Here is a 12,886-nt window from a genome sequence, read left to right on the forward strand (position 1 = left end):
AGCCATGGTGTTGGGGTTTGTGCATATATATATATATATAGAGAGAGAGAGAGAGAGAGAGAGAGAGAGTTATAGTGAGGAAGACATGCTGTAGAGAAATTATATCGCAGGACTCAAAATGATGTGATTGTATTACTTCAAATCAAAAAATATGCTTTACTAGGTTTAGAATCTTATCTTTTGACTACCACAAATCACATAAACACGACACATGGCATACACTATCACCCTCTTATCCACGTAAGAGTGTTCACACCTAAGTAGGGATTTACACTCATAAATGAATGAGGCTATACACATACATTCACTTGGTCTTTTAGGGGTAGGTCACACATAGGAAGGGACACAAACAATGTTTCACATACACGGTAAATACACACACAAGAGCTTTGAAACCCCAACAAAACCCTCCTTTGGAGACGATGGAAAGATCGAAACAGAAAAGAAGCATCAACCAATCTCCAACTCCATATTACCATGCTATTTCATCAATTAGCTTATTTCTTTTATGTTTTTATGTATGTCATAAGATTTGTTTATCTTGTGTGTCTTGTTTTATAAAATACTTTGTGTTTCCATCATCCTTGTTAGCAGTGACAGATGACTATATAAAATAATTTTTTTATGGAAGTTAGAAACTTACAAAGATGGGGAGGTGTTGATGAAGATGTTAGTCTCGATGGTGTTGTCGAGAAATTGATGTTGGGTTAGTTATAGGCCTAAGAGGAACTGAAATACCATCAATGTGATGGACACCATAATTTGAAAAAGTCTTGATTTTTCGATGATGGAAAGGCTTTAAAATCCTCAATTTTTATTGATCCAACAGCTTCAAATGTGTGCAAGATGTTTTTTTCATTCACTACAAGACATTGTTGCCATACACGCGTTTGATACACGGGATAAGTTACGGGCGCGTGTATGGTCGCACATGTATATGAGTAGTATCGGGCGCGTGTTATATTGGCATGTATATTTGCGTGTATACTGGTTTCAGAAATGCGTGTACCAACGCGTGTATGGTTGTGTATGTATATGAGTAGTATTGGGCGCATGTATATTGGCATCTACATTTGTGTGTATACTGGTTTCAAAAACGAGTGTACCAACGCGTGTATATACGCGCAATTATACACGCTTTATTACATGTGATAACAGAGAACTTTATTAAGAAAAACTCCATTCCTTTACAAAATTAAAAACCATTTTTCTTTAAACTATCTCATAGTACATTACAGTATATATCATTACACAATCCCACTACATGCATTTACAACAATGTAATATATTCAAAAATAAATTATGAGATGATAATTAGAAGACAACATATACAATAGAAATGTCATCAATTTAGAATGATACACTGATGGATTGGTTAGGGTTGGATCTTATCTTCAATAAGATCCATCCTTGCCAAACGATCAACATCAATATCCATTTGATCAATTTGTAAGGCTACGATTAAATTTATTCCACTATCGATATTTCGTCCATTGATAATGGTACCGATGTCTTGATCATCCTCATGAACATCACCATCATCCTCAATGATAGGGTCATCCTCATGATCATGAGAAATGGCACTCTCATCCTCATTATCATGATCATCTCTTATTTCTTGATCATCGATCACATCTTCATTGGCATGTTCGACATCTTCATTGCGGCTTGCTATATCCTCCATATGCTCCATATCAGTGAATGTATTATATAGCACTTTGGAACGTGGTGCAATAGGGATGACGTACCACTATTTAATGTCATGTACCATTGGCAGATAGATAACCTACTCAAATACACATACTGTAGTAATTAATTAGCATATCAAAAGTCAGGGGGTACGCGAGCTTAGATATATATGTACATGAAACACATTAGTAAAAAATGTATACTTGCTCACATTGTTGTGGCAATACGAGCCTATCTTTTTTTGTTTGTCAAAACTTTATAGAGTCAATAGTTACATAGCCACCTGCATGGCGTTTAATCGTTGCATTAGGTCGTTTTTTTACCACGTTCATTTGCCATTTGACATCCAAAACATACATACAGAAGCGACAAAAGTCAAGCCTAAATATGTCTTGGATTGTGCCACAATAATTATCCATTTTTTCATTAGCTCCCTCAAAGCTATGAATGACACCGCAATCTTGTGTATTCCTCTTTTCATCAATTCTTTGTATTCGAAAATGTTTGCCTTCACACCATATAGCATTGAACATAGTGCACTAGATCAAAATAGAAGCAATATTTGTGTAAGCAATGTGAATAAATATTAAAAGCAAATCACTTGCAACTAATGCAAAACATTAGTTCTATGTACTTTTAACATGCATCCTCGTGCATACTCCCATTCTTCCGTCGTGATATGCAGTCCCTCGTCGCTCTTTGTTCTCTTCATTTTCTCATGCAACCAATCAACATGGATATCATTCAGAAGTGTTGCTAGATGCTTAGTGTACACCTTACGAGAGCCATGTTGTCTCCGAAAGAGAGCTTTCTGCTTGCCATTTTGTCTTTGCATTCTCATATCTTGTAACTCATCTGCTCATCACATCACTATTAAGGATGGAAGTGAAATTGAGATCATCAATCAATGTTCTGTCAATTACTTTACTTTGTTCTTCTCCTTGAGGCACAATAGAAACTTCATTGCTCCATAGTCGCGGCAAAGAGCTGTCCACTTGACCAAGAAATTCTGAAATATATACAAGAGACTTGTATCAACCAACCCTCGGCCATGCTTCCTTCGGGCCTTGCACTTTGTCTCACAAAGTCTTTTAAGGTCTTCATGAAGCGCTCTAGGAAGAACATCCAACATGCATATACAGTGCCACATAAAGCAATTTCGTCCACTAAATGTACAATGAGATGTTGACTTTTGAGAATGGTTTGCGGAAAAGTTTTCTTTACCAAACAAACCACCTCCAATACCATAACACGCACATCATCCAACGTGGTTGGATCAATTGCTTTGGAACTAACATATCTGAAAAATAAATGAATAGTACGTTATACCTCATGCACGTTCATTTTGCAAGGTATAATAAATGGTGATCTGACATGGGTTTTACATACCTCATAAGCTTGTCTATCTTATAAATATATTTTTTTAAACTCTTGTTTGCACAATGGTCGATGCTAGTAGGTAGTATGAACTGCACACATAAGAGCACATATATATATGGTTTAGGGCATTACAAAATTTAATTTCAACGTACAAGACTTGGAAAACACTTACTTGGAGCATGGTTTGCGAAAAAGTCTCCTTTACCAAACAAACCACCTCCAATGTCATAACACGCGTATTATCCAAAGTGGTTGGATCAATTGCTTTGGAACTAACATATCTGAAAAATAAATGAATAGTACGTTATACCTCATGCACGTTCATTTTGCAAGGTATAATGAAGGGTGATCTGACATGGGTTTTACATACCTCATAAGCTCGCTTATCTTATAAATACGTTTTTTTAAACTCTTGTTTGCACAATGGTCGATGCTAGTAGGTAGTATGAACTCCGCACATAAGAGCACATCTATATATGGTTTAGGGCATTACAAAATTTAATTTCAACGTACAAGACTTGAAAAACACTTACTTGGAGCATCTTGTGCCAATCGTGGGACTTCAACCCATATAGTTGCTCAACGCTTCTTTTCTTAGTGGTTGTAAAGGCTCCCTTCAGTGATCTCATGCATCCAGTGGGAGTACGCAAAGTGATGGTGCCCTGCGTTACCTGCTTCTCCTCTTTCTTTGATATAATCCATGGTGCAGGCGAAAGACGAACGTGCCCACCCTCCTCTCGTGGCCAAGCTTGACGTATACGTCCTGCGATTCGCAAGTCCTTCCGTACGCTAACATTGTCTCGTTTACCAATAACATGTTCCCAAATACCAGATCCCACATTCTTGAAGATGTGCATGGGATCAAGAAGATGGTTGCCTTAAGATGGGTCCAATATGGTAGACGAAAAAAAATGGACTACCTACACAAAAGATTGCTCTATGTGATCTTTAATCCAATTAGAGACTACACAAAACAAGATTGAAAAACATTACTGTACCTGTTCATGCCATCTGGAGGAAGAACATTTGTAGACTTCCAAATACGCTTTCAATCTTTTGCACAAAGTGTTTGTGAAGGAATGTTACTCTTACTAGCAACATATTTAGGATGATCTGACGAGAGAAATCGATGATGATTATCGAATATGGTCTTACACAAATCGTCAGCATACTCATGTACTAACGAAGGGCCACAAACATGACATGCATGTTTACCCGATGTTTTCAAACCTGTTAAAATATGAATAAAAGTTAGAATAATAAAGTCAATAGTTATAATTAATATAGCCAATAGTATTAGAGTAGGGAGGTAATTAGAATTCTTACCAGAACAATCACTGTATCTTGGAAAGTCATGCATTGTCCACATCAACACTGCTTTTAAGTCAAAGTGTCGAGAGAGGAGGGAGGCCTACTAATGTCCATCACCGCAACACCTCTCTATAGTTTCTCCAACTTATCAATCAACGGTTCGAGATAAACATTCATATGGTTGACTTTATGTTTTCCTAGAATTAGAAGGGATAACATAAGATGTCTCTTTTTGATCGCCATTGATGGTGGAAGGTTGTAATTCACCAACACAATTGGCCACACGCTGTATGTGGTGCTTTTGAAATCAAATGGATTCACTCCATCCATACCTAAGCCAAGTCTAAAGTTTTTGGGCTCTGTTTTAAAGCTGGGCCACTCATCTTCAATATGCTTCCAAGCACGAGTGTGCGGGAATTCTCCACATTCCTTAATCTGATCGATGTGAGGAATGCCATGACATGAGCTCTGCTACTATAGATTTGCACTTGAACATGTGTTTGATGCGAGGAATTATAAGAAGGTGTCGTAAGACTTTACAAGGTACAAAACTCTTCACATCTGTTCTATACCTTGCTTCACCACAAGTGGGACAATGTCGAGCCTCTTTATGCATCCCACGAAAGAGAATGCAATCATTGACGTATGCATGTATGCGATCATAATCCAATACTCCAAGAGATGTCACATAGCGCCTCGCTATGTCTCTTGAGGTGGGTAGTCTATTCTCCTTTGGAAGCATGTTTGATAATAGCCTGTATATCCAATATCATCAATTAGTCTTAAATCCTAAATCTTAAATCCTAAACCCTTAACCACTAATTCAAATTTGCAAGTTAGAATGCTTACTTCAATAATGCATCAAGACTTGCATTGCTCCATCTATAAACTGTTTGTATATTGAGTAGTTCAAGTGAAGCACGTAAAATAGAGAATGTGTACCCTTCAAAAACCGGTGTCGATGAAGCCTTGTAAAGATGCTCTTGTTCCATATCATCGTCGTCCATACCTTTGGGATCATCCCTAAAAAGATACCGCACTATATCATCAAACACTTCCTCTTCCACAACTTAGTGGGGTGTAGAGCTATTGTCATCTCTTTTCCACTCATCTCTGACAATAGATCCCGAAACTCCAGCGTCATCTCGTCGACGCTTTGTGTGCTCTCGTCGCGCGTAGGACACCATGTTAGGGTGTGGTACTGCATTCTGCTTCAATTAGAGTATATATATTACAACTCCATTAATTTGGACACCATGAATCATTTACTATCAATTTACATCTACTCACCTCTAAACCTGTTTGATTCCATTCTCCATACATGGAGATGTGATTCAAGGTAATTCGACGCGCTCGTACAATGCATCCTTGACATCGATTACACACACTTGATCCTTTGTCCCAACCATACATCGCGATTATGATGATGCATTGTCTCATCCTCACCAGAACTGCTTGAGGAGGTTGATGACATCCTATGTACAAAAGGACAAACACATAATCATAATCATTTTTTAATGAAAGTATAAAAAGTTTATATCCTGTGTTGATCGCGTGTAATAGCGCGTCTCCACTGTTTTAAATCGCGTGTAAAAGTGCGTTTAGCTAAGTAAAATCGTATGTATGAACGTGGTTGTTTATTATACACGCGAATATATACGCGACCACCTGTTTGTACCTAACACATATTCCGCCACCTTCTCCAAAAACCATTTTCAAACTCCATCTTTACTCTCCTTGGTCGTTGCCAAATCTTCCCTCTTCCAACAGAGAACTAAAGCCAAGCGCAAGGAGCAGACATCGGTGCAAGGAGCAGACACGGGTGAAGGAAACCAGTCAAAAAGAAGACTCACTTTTTCAGAGGTGAGTCAGTTTGTCCTTTGTTCTGTCTCTTTCCTTCCATTTGTTTATGTGATTGTCATTGTCCTTCTCTGGTCGTGCCTGCTACAGTATTTTTGTGAACGATAGTGACAGTCTTGGGCTTTCTTTTTAAGAAAGATTTGTCGGTGGTCTGTCGTTTTCGAAAAAGCTTTTGCGCAGGCCGCGTGTACGAGCGTGTGTATGTCTGCGTGTACCCTGTTTGCACAGATTGTTCACGCGCAGATACACGCATTTTTAGACGGGTTTTTACACGCGATTGTGTTTGTCCTTAAAGATACTGCATAAAGTTTGTGCTTTCAATCTTCATCTTTGTGCTTTGATACATAGAGTGATTCGCTTCATGGCAACTGTGCTTTGATACATAGAGTGTTTCCTGGCATCGCCATCTCCTTTATCGCCTCTCATAGTAGCTCTTATCGCCACCCCCTTCATGGATCCTTCATGTATATACTTCTATTTTTGCAGATTCTTCATGGATCCAGGTTCTTTATTCGATCCATTTGCGTATGGCACTTGGATGATGGAGATGCTAAATCATTTTGGGTGCCATCTTGGTCCTATTGAGCTTACAGAGTACATGTATGTCCATCCCCCTCCTGGATTCCCTGGTATGGTCACCCCATCCCTGAGTATCCATGTTACTCCACTGCCGTCTATGCTTGCGAGTCCGGCGAGACGGCATGCAGCCCTCCTAGGCACCGTCACGTCAGGGCTCACAGTCACCATCACGTACTCCCTCACAGTCACAGTGACGTACACAGTCATGTACACAATCTCCCAGTCATGACTCCACCGCAATACAGAGGAGAGCAAACGCCGCAGTAGGGAGAGTGGGAGCTTTGGATGCGGCGGGTGCTTTGGTGGGGGAGGTAGTAGGGCACGCGGTGATAGAGGAGATAGAGGGAGAAGAGTTAAAGGAGACAATGAGGATGAGGAGAAGGTGGAGGGAGTGATTTACTATGATGTGACAGATATAGGGGCGGGGTAGTGACGGATGCGTGGGGGAAAGAGGTAATGGAGTACATGCGTGGGGTAGTTTCAAACTTGTACAGAAATTGTTTTATTAAATTTAAAGATCAAAATAGTCGATTAGTTGGGGAGGTGATAGATGCTGTACATAGTCGGTACCCCAATCCTCCACATGCGACGTTCTCGGATGTATGGGAAAGGACGGGAATAAGGTAGATCTTAAGTAATAAAAGATCTCACCTTAAGAAACTTGCGTACGATGATGGGCTAAATGTAGCTACGGGTGGCTATTCTGTCGAGAAACCTGCCACCACTGCCCACAAACGCGAGTGGAAGGAGGCAAAGAAACGAGCAGAGGGTGGTGTGAAGAGCAGGCAACATGTGGAGGCACGACGGATCCAGATGGAGACCGTTGGATCTTCGCATTTCGGATCTGGCGACGTTGAGTCATGGGGGGAGGTAGAGTTCGTATCTTGCAACTTTATTTGATTGTTTACTTAATTCATTGATTCTATGATTGTTTTAATCTTACAAATTGTGTTGATTATGTTACAGCGACGACGGGTTATGGGGAGGAAGCCGACAGCCCACGATTCTGGGTATGCTCATCGGCATAGCAGACATGACATGTGGACCCTCTTCAGAATCGAGAGACGTATTATGGACGCGCAGTTTGAGATGGCCATGAGACCATACGATCCACAGGTACTTGAAAACTTTAAACGAATGATTTTGGTTTATTGAATTTCGTATATATATACTTATATACGATATATTACTTGAACAGGCACAAGCTACTTCTGCACCTGCTCTGATGCTCCTGTCCCACTGATGATCCACCCGTCGGTCGCTACTCCTGCTGGACGTGAGCACTACTCATGGGACATGCATACCGATGTGAGCTCATCTGATCATGGAGGGAGCAGCGAGTCATCATCTAGGTCTGAGTAGTACTCAGACTTATAGTATCACATTCTATATTGAGGATGTGGTTGTATATATATTTTTGTAACTCAAGCTATGGGCTTTTTTAAACAAACCAATTTGATTTTGTATATATATGTTTATAATTGAAGCCATGGGCTACTTCGACATATGGACTCTCTTGTATATATGTGTACACATAAGATTTTGATAGTAATATTGAATCGTGAATTGATAGTATTGTATTCATGTCTGTCTTGAATCGTGTATTGACAATGTATGCATTCAGGTCATTCTTGAATCGTGTAATGACAATGCACTAAATCTTCCTCGTGTGGATGGTGCAATGCACAAAAAAAAAAATTCAGAGAGTGCTATTGGGTGCTGGAATGTTGGAACAGCATTCAAGTATCAAATAGCACTCTCTGGATTTTTTTTTTGCTCTCTATTTGCGTGTATAGACGTATCAACTCTGTAAAAGTTGCGTGTATATATTCGGACTCTGTGAAATACGCGTATATAAGCGCAGCTAAACTGACAAAATATGTATAAGCTCTTGTATCAGTGCGTCTGACTGCGTCTATACACGCACTTTTACACGCATGTCTCTGGCCGCGATGATACACGCGTTGATACACGGGCCCGCTACTTTTTTTTCACAAGTCATTTTTCGCGGCTAGGAGCGCGGATATGAACCCAATTCCTTGTAGTGATTAATTAATCCAATAAAACGTTCGATTAAGATTGATTATACGATGTTCGATTATGGTTTTGAGTGTTAGGTGGAGGTTGGTGGATTTGACCACGTGTCTCGTTATGGTGGACATGTGAGTTAAATTTGAAAAGTGCGACGACAGTGATTGGTCGTCCATGGAGTGGTGAGTGTTGGTCCTTATTCAACATGATTTTTTGCTATTTCTTGGCATTGGGAGTTGGTGCACTGGTTGGGGAGGCTCCTCCGTGGTGGTTGCCATGTTTGACCTTATGCATCTGATTCGCTATGTGGGGAAGACCCTACTCCCAAATGCTCGCAAAGTTTCATCTTCATCGGAGCATGTTTAGGTACGATGGCATGGGAATTTTCAACAAACAATATGATAGCAAAAGTGTTAAAAAATTTAAAAAACCATGAGCATCAACTAAAATGTAACAGTTCTTAACAATGAAAAAACTCATAATAGTATACACATCAACTAGGTATATCAGAATGTGAGTTAATCTAACTACTCTGGGTTTAGCCACTGCCACTAACTCAAAACATGAAGGCATAATGAAAATGAGCTATCCCAACAAGTCTGAAGTTAGTCACTGCCAATAAATCTTAGTACAATGTAAGTGAGCTAATCCAACTAGTTTGAGTTTAGTCACTATCAACGGGAACCCAATCAATATCGTCATCTTTGACTGGTGGTTGACATGCGCGTCGAGGTTGTTGTGCACGTCCAGGAGGTCGATTGCGGAGGTCATTGAATATCTGCGGGGAGGTTTACCTCAAAGGTAGGATCGTAAGTCGGTGCTGGTGTACTCGGAAGCTCACGAGTCCCATAAGCTACTATAGTCCTCTCTCTCTCTCTACGTCGTGCTATTGCAAGACGTCTCTATCTGTAAACCTAAAATCTATAATCAACAATGGTGCGCGTCTGTCACTCTGCATGTCTAAGCTTCTCTGATGTAAGGACACGCTCCTCATGACAAGCAACACTACAGTCAACATCATCACCCGAGGTGCCACTAAGACGACCAGCACCACCCACACGCTCGTGTGCTATGAGTTGGCTCTTGTGAAGGACTCTCTGGTGTGCACTCCACTCAATCTGTGGAGGCACCTCAGGCTCCTGATCTCTGTCATTGGCAGCGTCGAGTCCTAAGTCAATAGCTGAGGTAAAATCAAGTGGCCTGCTGTGAGTTCTAAGTCAATAGCTGAGGTAAAATCAAGTGGCCTGCTGCGAGTTCTAAGTCAATAGCTGAGGTAAAATCAAGTGGCCTGCTGCGAGTTCTAGCACCTACTCGAGCGAAGCCTGGGTGAAGATCGTCAATGCCCAAAACTCTGTATGTCACTAGGTGGACGCGTGCACGGCAAGAGGGACATGCTGAGAAGCGTACTAGCTCCTGGGTGATGCGAGAAATGGACAAAATATCCACATCCCATAGCATATACACTAGTACTATCAATGTTCGTGAGGCATAGAGCGTAGGTCGTGTCATGGAGGAATGGTGGTGCATCCTGAGGGGGAGAAGTCGTCAAAAAGCCTCTGTAACAGGCCGTGGATATAGAGGCAAGTAAGGCACTATCACGTTTTAAGACCTATGGAAGTCTCGAACATGCAGTATGAACTGCTCTGCTCTATGTTGTGTAATCCACTCCATAATCATGTGTTGCTCTGCCTCAGCTCTAGAACTCTCTACCTCGGTCCGAGATTACTCAAAAAGTAAAGCATACAAATAATTGATTAGTTTCTCATTAGGTATTGCTTAAAGAAATTTCTAGCTTTGGATCTTAATTATGACTCTTTTACATACAAAAGAAACCTACCTGCTGGATGTCAGACTCTCTCGCATGGCGTGCCTCTGTAGTGGCTGCCTCTGCCATCTGCAATACATCTCTAAGGCAGTCAGTCTCCACTCTCGCCTCTATCAACTCCCGAGTGAGTCTCTCATTGGTGGGTGTGGGACCCTACATGACACAATCAACCATGCCGCTCATTTTAAAAATATAGAAAAGTACATATAAACATGTAGACAAATGACTATGAAAAAACTTAAGAAGTAATAAATGTGAATGCCTCGATATCTGTCATCGGTATCCATCGTGAGAACAAGCACACCACGTACTAGATGCTCTCAGTGGTACTCCGTACCTTGATGCCCACCTGGGTGCCAAGAGTCTCGATCGTTGACAAGGCACACACACACGATTTGTAGTAGCTACACGAAGGGCTGGTGAAGGCCGCCTACCCTAGTCTTGGAGACAGACTCGACCAGCAGCGCCACCGGGCCGATGGCTAGTGTAATCCACCTTCTCTCCTAAGACAAACTCCGCATATAATTGCTTTGCGAAGTATATAGAAATCTGGCAGTTGTTCGGCATCCTCTCGTATGCGGCAACATAACGACTATAGATATGTGCTGCCATATGAGGATACGAACACTGCGAAATAATAAGGGGCTTGCTCGCCCAGGCCTCATCCCATGGCTATCAAGGAAAAGATCTAAGTAGGATCCATCCTTAATCGGACCAAGATCAGAGACCTGACAATATGTAAGGCCATGCGACACAGGAACAGTGTGATGGTGGGCTATCCACTCATCTACATAAACAATATCGTGAAGGCTACTATGAAGAGACGATGGTATCGCCTCCAAGTCCGACACGATATGTAATGTAGATGGTGTGACTGTAGCAGTCTTATGGATAGCCGCTAACTCGTGGTGTATCAGGAGACGAGGTCCACAATAGACCAGCGGCCCTCCTTGTGGTCCTCCTCGGGGGACTCCATGCTAGAACCTAAGCCTAACACAAACGGGCAGGTCAATGTGAAAGGTCCAATGCTTAGTGAAGTAGCACTAATGAAGCTATAAAACAATGCTTATGAGCCCACTAATTGCTAATCCAAATCAAGAGAATAAGGTTGAGATCACATCTTCAAATGTGCAGGAATGGACGGGTCGGATTATTGATTGTACTTTTTTAGGTCTCTTATATTCATTAGTACTTTTGAAGTTGTTAATATCTCACTCCCTCTCTCCCTCTCTCTCTCTCTCTCTCTCTCTCTAGATATCTCTTTCGAAAAAGAAGGAAAAAATTTAACACATGGTTTTACTTACGTATGCTTGGATGCCATCTTCTTCAGTCTACTTGTCTCCTACACAACCTCCTTTTCACAACTAGTATAGGTGTCCGAGTAGGTTTGAACATCTCAATAGATGGCTCTCATATAGTAAAAACACCTCTCTCTCTCTCTGCCTGGTGATTGGTCTCTACCACAAAGAGTCAATCGTATCTCAAATGTGCTCTATAGTGGCATGGCCATAGAGGGCATGGGAATCCTCCATAACCTCTCTTTTAAATCTTCCATCTACGAGGATTCACCTATGAAAAGAAACAATAATGGTATGCTAGGATCCATAGCATAAGAATGAATATAGGTGCGTGCAATGTACGAAGGAGGGATTGGAAAATAAAGTAAAGGACAATTCAACAAGTCCAGCAATAACAAGTCTTAAAGAAAAATAAGCAGCCAAGAAGAAGAATACGAAACTCACACACGTCCTGGCTGAGCTAGCCACCAAAAGAGAAGCAAAAACCCAGCACGAGAGGGAAAAACTAGAGTTGAAGAACAAACTAAAAAATGAATTTCAGAAATGGTGCAAAATGGAGCAAGGGATGAAAAAAATGATTAGGGAAAAGAAGAAGGGACTGCTCATAGACATGATTACCACGAACGGCAAACACGAGAAAATCATCTGCACAATATGTTAGAAATATATCCAAGCATGCCATGAAAGCTGGAACAAAGGCTCAGAGGATAACAGGAAGAAAATTAGGGAGGTAGTGGAGGTGCTTGAGAAAAACCAAACTACGAACACCATGATAGGATTGACGGGGCTATCCGAAGGATCCATCGAAAGAGAACAACCACTAGCTACAAAAATGACTAGGGAAGTGCCACTGCCTCCTAATGGTGAGCCCTGTTTGAGGTGGCATAAGATCATGCAAGAAGAAGCACAGTCA

This window comes from Cibotium barometz, chromosome 12 (genome assembly GCF_041138505.1).
Source record: "Cibotium barometz isolate CiBa-2024 chromosome 12, ASM4113850v1, whole genome shotgun sequence".
Classification (NCBI taxonomy): domain Eukaryota; kingdom Viridiplantae; phylum Streptophyta; class Polypodiopsida; order Cyatheales; family Cibotiaceae; genus Cibotium; species Cibotium barometz.